General features: G+C 39.7%; 1 long non-coding RNA gene across 1 annotated transcript; it reads right to left on the reverse strand.

Annotated features, from left to right (window-relative positions):
- Positions 1–1,732: 1,732 nt before the first annotated feature.
- On the reverse strand, positions 1,733–9,293 carry LOC308089513. Its single transcript, XR_013933514.1, has 3 exons — positions 9,058–9,293; positions 6,152–6,232; positions 1,733–3,210 (listed from the first exon to the last, which is right to left on the reverse strand). It is a non-coding gene; the product is annotated as an uncharacterized lncRNA (long non-coding RNA).
- Between the last annotated feature and the right edge of the window lie 1,557 nt (positions 9,294–10,850).

Consider the following 10,850-nt stretch of genomic DNA (forward strand, 5'->3'; position numbering starts at 1 on the left):
TAACACCACAGTAAAGAACCTGGGGGTTATTATCGATTCTGAATTGAATTTTAATACACACATTAATCATGTCACCAAGATTGCTTTCTTTCATCTTAGAAATATTGCGCGAATTAGAGACTATCTGTCGTTAGACGATGCAAAAACGTTGATCCACGCTTTTGTTTTCTCTCGGCTTGATTACTGCAACGCACTCTACTCTGGCCTGCCAAAGAAAACAACTGACAGATTACAACTTGTTCAAAATGCGGCAGCCAGAATTTTAACTAAAACTAGGATGAGAGAACATATCACTCCAGTTCTAGCTTCACTACACTGGCTCCCGGTTGTTTTTAGGATTGATTTTAAAATTATTTTAATAGTTTATAAAGCTCTAAATGGTCTGGCACCTTCCTACCTCTCTGACTGCCTAGAGAGATATGTTCCAAACCGGGCCCTCAGGTCTTCAAGTGCTGACCTGCTCGAGGTGCCTACAATGACATATAAAAGATACGGTGAAGCAGCATTCTGCTTTTACGGACCGACAGTGTGGAATAAACTCCCATTACACCTAAGACAGGCAGCCTCTGTCGATAGCTTTAAAGCACAGCTCAAGACCTATTTCTTCCCTCTTGCTTTTAGCTGATTCTTTGGTTGATTTTTAATTCCTCACTGTATTGCCTATGTTAATGTTGTTTTATGTTTTTGCTTTTATTTTATTTTATTTTATTTTTGTTTGCTTTATTGTTAAATTGGTTCTAACTGTAATTGTATTCTTGCTCTGTAAAGCACTTTGAGCTGCATTTCATGTCATGAAAGGTGCTATATAAATAAAGTTTATTATTATTATTATTATTACTATAAAAACCGGTTTAAACATTGGCCACATTGTCAAATAATATAAGAAAGAGGCGAAAGATGTGAAAATAGCCGATCTACAAGCCCACAACGTCTCGCAACGCGAGGAGTTGCGAGCTTGTAGATCTGCTATTTTCCCAATATTGATCTGTGGAACCGAGTCAAACTAAATGTAATGCCTCAGCTCTTACATTCCAAGTGCATGTCAGGGTGGAGCCCCCCACCGTGGGGGGTCCCCAGTTCAAATATGGTTATTTTGGGGGGTCCCAGCCTGAAAAGGTTGAGAACCACTGCCCTAACTTAGGACAGAACTTATGTTCTGGTGTAAGTTTAGACATTAACCCATTAAAACCAGGTACGCATCTGTGTAACCACTTTAACCATTTATACTCTGGCCATTCAAAAATAGCAGATCTACAAGCTCATAGCGCGGCACTGAGCTTGTAAGATCTGCAAGTTTTACATTTTTAACTTAAATCTTTGCTTCTGGGGGGTCCCTGGAACAACATATTTTGAGATGGGGGTCCCTGGAACAACATATTTTGAGATGGGGGTCAAATACATGGGGGCCAAATACATATCATTTTGGGGGTCCTGGACATGAAAAAAGTTTGAGAACCCCTGATATTATATTATTATAGCAACACAGGATTTAGAAGACATTTGTAGAATCCTCCAGAAGCAAAGATTTGAGTTACAAATGTTCACTTAAAAAAATGACATTATTATTCAAAGGTTTGCAAAAATGTTAATGATTTTTCAAAAAAGAAAGTTGCACTATGAGCTTGTAGATCTGCTATTTTTGAATTGCCAAAGTATAACATAATGGCACAGATGCCATTATGAAGTTATTATTATGACCTTTATTCTCATGGTTTATGCAAGAAGGGATTGATTGATTGTTTAAATACTTTATTAGAGAAAAAGTAAACAGCACAGAAGTACAGTAACACATAAAGAATCATCAAAATGAAAGACATTTGATTTGATCAGTAATTCACATCAGCTGATCAGTAGGTTATAGAAAGATTGATTTAGATAAAACATTTGATCAGGTAATTATAACATAATATAAGTATAGAGCAAACATGAAAACACACTGGGTCTCATTCACCAAGATTATCGTCAACAATTAAACTACAATTTTCACTAAGTTAAAACTAAACTAGCAAAACCTGCTTTAAAAACTAATACAAACTAAAGTGAAAACATGAAGTGAAAACCTCATAAAAACATAAAGGGATGAACAACATGGTGTTACAGATTAAACATAGGTCTCATAGATAACTTCATAGACTCTGTCATCAGTGTTGTGTAAATCAGTGTTTTTTTGTTTACACATAATCTTTTCTATTAATCTGTTGGATTCATGTTAATGTGTATTTTCACACATTTAAACCCGTCAATACTTAGTAAACTTCACCTGTGGCTTTGTACTTGGTCTGCTCTTTTTCTCACTCTACACCAAACCTATTTAAAAATTAACTGGTAAATGTTCTAAAGAGAGAGAGAGAGAGAGAGAGAGAGAGAGAGAGAGAGAGAGAGAGAGAGAGAGAGAGTTTTGTATTCATGTATAAACTAGCAACACCAGGGTTTTTAACCCCATGAACCATAGCGTCCCTGTGGGAGAACATCCGCCGTCAAACAGCTGAGCTACAAGCTGACAACAACGCGACGCCTCGTGAGCTTGTAGATCTGCTATTTTCGGCAAAGAGTTTTGGTGTAGAGGAAAAAAAAGGAGCAGAGCCCTGAGGAACCCCGGTCAGCTATAGTATAGAGGGTTTAAGAGGTTACACATTACGTTTCATGTTTACCAGATCTCACACACCTCGACCTCTGCAGTAGCTTTATGAGCCCTTATCCCTGCATGGAGAGGTCCTCTGGTGAAGGAGGGAAGGTAAGTTGATTCTGAATGAATGAGCATCATTCTGTCTCCATCTATATAGTAGAAACGCAGACGGAGAAGACCTAATTCTCTCTGGTTTACAAACACCCCGACCCTGCTCCTCTCATGTTCTGACGGTATAGTACCATCGCCGTTGTGAATGAACTGGTATTTGGCACTATCAGAAGAACCACTGCACCATAACATCCAGGACATTTCAGTCCCATCAAAGTCTGATGGCCCTTTCTCCTTTCTGTCGATGTCACTGTAACAGACTGCTATCTGAACATCCTCTCCACTCCATTCAACTTCAAAGTAACAAGTATCAGACAGACTCTCTCTACTCAACACACTAGGGTTACGGGTAAATCTCTGTGGATGATCAGCATAAGGTTGGTCTTCTTGTGTATAAGTCGCCTTCCTGTAGTTCTCTGACAGTTTGAGGTTCTTATGCGCTGTGTTTGGGTCCCATGACAGAGCAGAGGAATCTGTGAGAAAAACACATGATAAAACACACAACTAATTAACCCATTCAAGACCGGGAACGCATTTGTGTCATATTTAAGATGTCTTTAGCTATTCAAAAATAGCAGATCTACAAGCTCGTAGCAAGCTTGTAGATCTGCTATTTTTTTTTAAATCATGAAAATGCTAATCTACAAGCTGACAACAACGCGACGCGAGCTTGTAGATCTGATATTTTCGGCGAAGAGATTTGGTGTAGAGAGAAAAAAAGGAGCAGAGCCCTGAGGAACCCCGGTCAGCTATAGTATAGAGGGTTTCAGTGGTGGAAAAAGTACTCAAATTCTTTTCTTAAGTAAAAGTATCAATAGTGCAATATAAAAATCCTATGTTACAAGTAAAATAATTCTAAATTTACTTGAGTAAAAATCCAAAAGTATTGGCATCAAAATGTACTTAAAGTACCAAAAGTAAAAGTACTAAAATGTTTGAAAATAGCAGATCTACAATATATATATAATTTTTCTAACTCAAATCTTTGCTTCTAAGGGGTCCCTGGAACAACACATTTTCAGAAATAGTATTTCTACATTGCAGAATTGATACTTTTACTTAAGTAAGAATTGTGAGTACTTTTCCCACATCTGGTCTTTTGAGCCGATCAGCGGGTGGATCTTTATGAAGAATAATAATCTATGATTTTTCAAAGGTTTGTGAAAACACTAGAAATCTCTGTCAAGGTGCAGCTTTAGACCATGTTTTAACTCTAACATACATTTAAACTTTTTATAATAATAATACATATTATTATTGTTATTGTTGTTGTTGTTATTATTATTATTCAATTGAAGAATGTCAAAAAATTGTGAAAGTTAGCAGATCTACAAGCTCACACCGTGTGGTGTCATGATGATATGTAAACTTGTAGATCTGTTATTTTCACTATTCATCATACAGAGGTTAAAGGAGTAGTTCACCCAAAAAAGTACTTATTTTCTATCAATTGCACACCTCATGAAGCCTTGAATTCATGTATTTGTTTTTGTTTTTGTTGCATTCCTAAGCTAATAATTTGATTCCCGTCTCCTACCGACTAATGTATCCGGTAGGAGACACAAAGTAGATTCTTTGTGTCTCCTACCGGAAATACACACGGTCATCAAATTGTTGGCTTAGGAATGCCACAAAAACACAAATAAATCCATGAATTCAAGGCTTCATGGGGCGTGCAATTGATATAAAATAAGTCATTTTTTGGGTGAACTCCTCCTTTAAAACCTCATACATCTGTTTGAGTTTACAGTTTAAATCAGGGTCTTCAACAGGGGGTCCGGGACCCCTAGGGGTCCTCAGAGGTACTACAGGGGGTCCAGGACCCCTAGGGGGTCCTCAGAGTTACTACAGGGGGTCTGGGACCCCTAGGGGTCCTCGGAGTTACTACAGGGGGTCCGTGATCCCTAGGGATCCTCAGAGTTACTACAGGGGGTCCGGGACTCCTAGGGGTCCTCAGAGTTACTACAGGGGGTCTGGGACTCCTAGGGGTCCTCAGAGGTACTACAGGGGGTCAGGGACCCCTAGGGGTCCTCAGGGTTACTAGGGGTCAGGGACCCCTAGGGGTCCTCAGAGTTACTACAGGGGGGGCCGCCAAATCTGTGTGTGATATGATTGATTGATTGAATATTTTATTAGGCAAAAAATGTAAAACAGCACAGTTACATTTAAAATACTTTGTCTAACAGGTCCGTTCATAAAAGTCCTTGCGGACTTGTTTCCAATGAGGGCCTTGGTATTCAATTCATAGACATATATAGTGGCACCACAGTTCGAATATCATTACCAAAAAAACAGCAAAAGAATAACACTATGTACAACAAAAAATAAAAAGTAAAAAGCGGGAAAAAGATCTGTACAAGAACAGGGGGGGGGGGGGGTCTGCTGTCTAACGGGAAAATGGTACTACCTCCTCTTTTGGCCTCCTGAAAGGTGATTTTTTAAGGCTCTTTTAAATGAGCCCAGCGAACTGCATTTTTTGAGGGATGGGGTTAGACTATTCCAATCCTGGGTGGCAGTGCTGTAGAAGGAGAATTTGCCCATGTTTGTTTTATGGGTGGGTGGTACCAAATTGTTGTTAACGCTCCCTCTGGTATTGTGACTGTGGGTGTCGCTAACCTTTTGGAGGTATTTACTCAGATATGCGGGAATAGGGGGCATATCGGGCAAATTTGCATTTACAATTTTGAAGGCCAGTCCCATTTTTAGTTGTTTAACCCTGTCTTCCACCCTGAGCCAGCCTAGGCTGGCAAAATGGGTGGGAAAAAGGTGGGTCATGGGCCCCAATCCGAGGAGTAGCCGAATCAGTTTGTTTTGGGAGGTTTGAAGCTTAGTCTTCAGTGACACTGAGGTGTTTATTTTTGTTTATATATTTGTTTATATTTTATGTACATGAACCACTTGAACCCCAGCATCTCTATTCTGGTGGAACGTTAGCTGAAAATAGCAGATCTACAAGCTCACAACGCCTCGTGCTGAGAGGTGTTGTGAGCTTGTAGATCTGCTATTTTTGGCGAAAAGGTTTGGTGTAGAGGGAAAGAAGAGCAGACCAAGTACAGAGCAAACAGTCAAGTTTACTAAGTATTGAGGGTTTAAAGGGTTAAATGTGTGAAAATACACTTTAACATGAATCCAACACATTAACCCATTAAGACCTGAGGCCCATTCTACTAATAACTATTAAATCACTCATAGCTTGCAGCGCGGCACAAAGTGACTCGCTGCTTCATCTCTCATCTATACAATATGTAGTGGGGGGTCCCTGCTTCATCTCTCATCTATACAATATGTAGTGGGGGGTCCCTGCTTCATCTCTCTCTCATCTATACAATATGTAGTGGGGGGTCTTGTACATGTATACTGCTATCCAAACAGTTTCACAGTGTAAAAGCTGTGTACTGATCAACATGGACTCACGTTTTAAATATTCCTCTCTTTTTGTGCTCTCTGGAGGAGGAACTGGAGGCTGTGCCATCTGTCACGATGAAAGATTCAAATCTAGAGGGAAATAATTATAGGAAAATGTGTGAGACAATTTTGCATTCTATCATTCAAATATAGTACATTTATGCTGGGTTTCAACTGGCATGTCTCCACACTGCACCACACAGCACCACACTCTCACCATCTGGGGGCCTTCCATATACAAGGACCCGGGCCAAAGTGGGCTCAGTGGGGCTGAAGAGGGCCGAAAAGGGAGAAAATTTTGGCCCCACTCAAGGGCTGTGTGAGGCTCTCTCTCTCTCGCGCTCTACTCCCCCCTCTCTCTCGCTCTCTCTCTCTCTCTCTCTCTCTCTCTCTCTCTCTCTCTCTCTCTCTCTCTCTCTCTCTCGCTCGCCTACCCCTCTCTTTCTTGCTCTCCTCCCCCTCTCTCTCTCTCGTTGACTCAATGTTTAATTGGATACTGTTATTAACTGCTACATATGATGACAGGAGAGCGACATGTTCATTAATTGAGTTCCTCACCGGTACAGTACCAATTCTTGCTAACCTGAGCAGCACGCAAGCGATGTGCGATAGCCACAGCGCCTTTGGCTTGCCCATAATTAGATTTAGCTCCACGTCATTCACAGTGGTGTAAAGTAACTAAGTACATTTACTCTGTACTGTAGCCTACTTAACACACTTTTACTCGAGTATTTAATTTAATTTATTTTCTTGATAACTTTGTACTTACTTCTACTCCACTACATCTCAGAGGCAAATGTTCTTTTACTCCACTACAATGATTTGACTTTAGTTACTAGTTACTTTGTAGATTTAGATTATTATTATAAAACATACATTAACCACCCTGTATACATTTCAGCCATTTGAAAATAGCAGATCTACAAGCTCACAATGAGCTTGTAGATTTGAAAACTTTCTGGGACATTCTGCATAATGAGTACTTTTACTTTTGGTACTTTTAAGAACATTTTGATACCAATACTTTTGTACTTTTACTCAAGTAAATGTTGAATTCCGGACATTTACTTGTAACAGAGTATTTCTACATTGCAGTATTGATACTTTTACTTAAGTATGAAATGTGAGTACTTTTCCACCACTGATGGAAAGATTGGTTGTGTTGCCGTTGTATTAAGTTCGGCTTTGCAATGCAAACGGCGAGTGATTTATCAAGTGTGGGGGTGTCTCCCTTTTTACAAAATGTGTCCACACTTTCGACTTCAACTTCGGCTTAAATATCTCTGTCCGCCGTTCTGTCTGTCACTTTACTGCTGGAACTTTCTGCCATTTTAAACTTTGTGTTGTCTCTCGTCCTCTCTCTGTTTGTTTTGTGCACCGCATGCGTGGGCGTGCGCCCAGCCTGGCCTTAGTAGCCTCGTCTCTCTCAGCTGAGCATGCCGTCGCCTGAGTAATGACGTCATATCTGATCTGCAAGCTCAAATCTTGTTGTAGTGCCGTGTGTTGTGAGTTTGTAGATCAGCTATTGTCGGTGCACGTCAGGCCCAAAACCAAGTATAAACCCAGGAATGAGAGAATAATATCAACACGGCGATGATCACATTCTAATTGTAAAAATACATTCAGACAATACAATCGATTATTTACATTGCAAACAGATTTTAGATCGATATAATGGCATTATATAATGGCATTATATAATGGCATTATAATGGCAAGGACGATTTTCTGTTTAATAAAACCATACAGTAGATCGTTTAAAAAAAAGAAATGGATGCATCGATGTAGAGGGTATTACGAGTCCACCCGGAACCGAAGACCCGAACCCCGAACTGAGAACCGAGCCGGTTCGGGGCCAAAATATTGACATGTCCCTCGGGCACGGGTCAGATAATTTGAAATGGATGGACCCGTGTGGACCCCTGATCTACCCGACGACCAGCTTTGTATTATTATTATTATTATATTAATCTCTTTAACCTTCGGTTTTAAAATGAGACCAATGCGTTGTAATTACGTTCCCAAATCCATATCGCCTGTTCTCTCATAGTTTAATGTTAACAGTCAATTGAAACGCTACGCAGCCAATCTCATGCGCACCGCACTGCTGTTAAAGAATACCAAAACACACTCGCCCCGGGGCGGCATTCACCTGGTATTCTTAAACGTAACCTCAGTAAACTATGCCTAAACCTAACCTTAATCCTAAACGTAATCTCATTAAAACGGTGCCAAAACCTAACCTTATTCCTAAACTTAACCTCAGTAAGACTATGCCTAACCCTAAACTTATTTCTAACCTTATCCTCAGTAAAACAAATACAAGAAAATGGGGGGCGAGTGTGTTTCCGGGCGGCTACCCTGCGACCTGAGTAACACCATGGAGGTTTTTTAGCAGGTGAAATGCAAACAAAAGCCACCGGGAAGATGCAAGTTGGAACGTCGTCTGTGTGGAGCATGTTTATGGACATAATCTGCGGGGACAGACGGTATAAAGTCGGCGAAATGATCTCTGTCTGTCTGTCTGTCTGCATGCAACACGGAGCAGAATGCACGCGACGCAGCTCGTCTGTGATTACTCTGTTGGGGCGGGGGGGAGCAGGAGCTGACTGACACACATGGATAATCTGAATACCACGGTGATTTTAGCCATAAATGAGCTCCGGGTCCAGTACGGGTATAGAGACCCGGTCAGACCGGGTCTAATACATTTGAATTATCCTTGGTTCGTTTCGGAACAGGTCCAGTTTGCCTCGGTCCCGTTTCGGGCTGGTCTCGAATCATGGTGACTAAACGTTTAGTCAGGGCAAGGCGTTCTTGCCTCTGCATTGGCCAATACAACAAATACCTTTTAATTGGTCTTTCCCTTCTTTTTTTACCATCACATGTGTTTGGTTTGTGGCTTCAGCCCTTACCGGTCACACGTCCTGATGAGTCCACCGTCCTCGTCTGTAGAAGTGTTAATGTTGAACCTCGTCTGTAGAAGTGTTGTGGTGAATGATGTGAGTCTTTTCCAACGAAAACAGGTATTATCTCCTGAGTGTTTAAAATGATGAACAAAGTCTCGGTTCAAGTGGGGGTTTACAACAATGTATTTATTGTCATAGAGGCAAAACCATTCAAGGGTCAAAATAAGAATAGTGCAAATTACATTACACCAAAACACATCTTTTATACAACACAGTAGGTTTACCTCCATTTCTTTAACAATGGACTTAGACACGCCTTTACTTTCTCACAGGCCAATAACTTTCAGGTAACTTGCATCTAGTCTACTGCGACTCCACCTCTTCACATCGGCGGATTCGTCAAAGGAATTAATTAGCACAGGACTTTAAAACAATATCATCAGTTATTTTGCAAAGGTATAACTTCAAGAATATAAACTCATAATTCAATCATTACTCCAAAATGCATGTACTTCAAGAAATATCAAAACAACATAGAAATATGTTATGTCAACCCAGAATAATAAAATAAGACAGAATAAAAATGATTACAATGAAAATAGACTTTATGCATGATATCCAATTAAATTTCCATGACTATTTATCACCAAAGCTTTATTCACCTTTTTTTTTTTTGATTGAATATTTTATTAGGCAAAAAATGTAAAACAGCACAGTTACATTTAAAATACTTTGTCTAACAGGTCCGTTCATAAAAGTCCTTGCGGACTTGTTTCCAATGAGGGCCTTGGTATTTAATTCATAGGCATATATAGTGGCACCACAGTTCAAATATCATTACAAAATAAACAGCCAAAAACAATATATAACACTATGTACAACAAAAAAATAAAAAAGAGGGGAAAAAAAATATGTACAAGGAACCTAATTCCTATATATACTTTTGAAGGGTAAACCAAAGGATATTATTTAGTATGAGAAGTCATGTTTCTTCATCCAGCTTATTTAACCCATTTTACAGTTTCTAAGGATCCTGCAAACAAATGGTTAGACTCATTTACATTAACTGAATGCTTAGCCTTATCCCTAGTTATTTTAATACGCCAATGGATTTAACAAAACAACCTGGTAGTAATATATTTTGTGTTTAATATCTACTTTAAGTCCTGTAATATACCACAGTGTTATTGTTGAACCTCGTCTGTAGAAGTGTTAATGTTGAACCTCGTCTGTAGAAGTGTTAATGTTGAATGTGTTGCACAGAGTCAGGTATGAACCAGCAGACACACAGTCAGGTATGAACTGATACCAGATAATAATCAGGTTTCTATAAGGTGATGATCTGGGAAGAGAGACATAGAGACATGTTGTTATACTGGATTCCTAAACACATCAACCTGATGCTTCATCAGTAGAAAAGAATGTAGAAGATTAAGAGCCTAACTCACCTCACCTCACCTGACTATAGGATCCTACTCAGTGATGACCCCAAAACTCAGCCACCGAAAATATTCATCCGAAAAGGCAAAAAAAAAAAAATTATTGGTCAAAAGATTATCACAGAAGGAGGATATTCTGATGATGAAATCAAAACGCAGTGACAAACATGGTGTGTGCAGACAGACAGACAGACAGACAGACAGACAGACAGACAGACAGACAGACAGACAGACAGGCAGACAGCATGTCTACAGTGTGGGGATATTTCCACATATCAGAGGAAGACGCTGTAACACTTGCTATGCATCCCATGTTTATGATGCATTATGAATATACTTATAATGTATTATAATCTGCTT

This window comes from Gymnoscopelus braueri, assembly GCF_963280865.1.
Source record: "Gymnoscopelus braueri genome assembly, chromosome: 7".
Taxonomy (NCBI): domain Eukaryota; kingdom Metazoa; phylum Chordata; class Actinopteri; order Myctophiformes; family Myctophidae; genus Gymnoscopelus; species Gymnoscopelus braueri.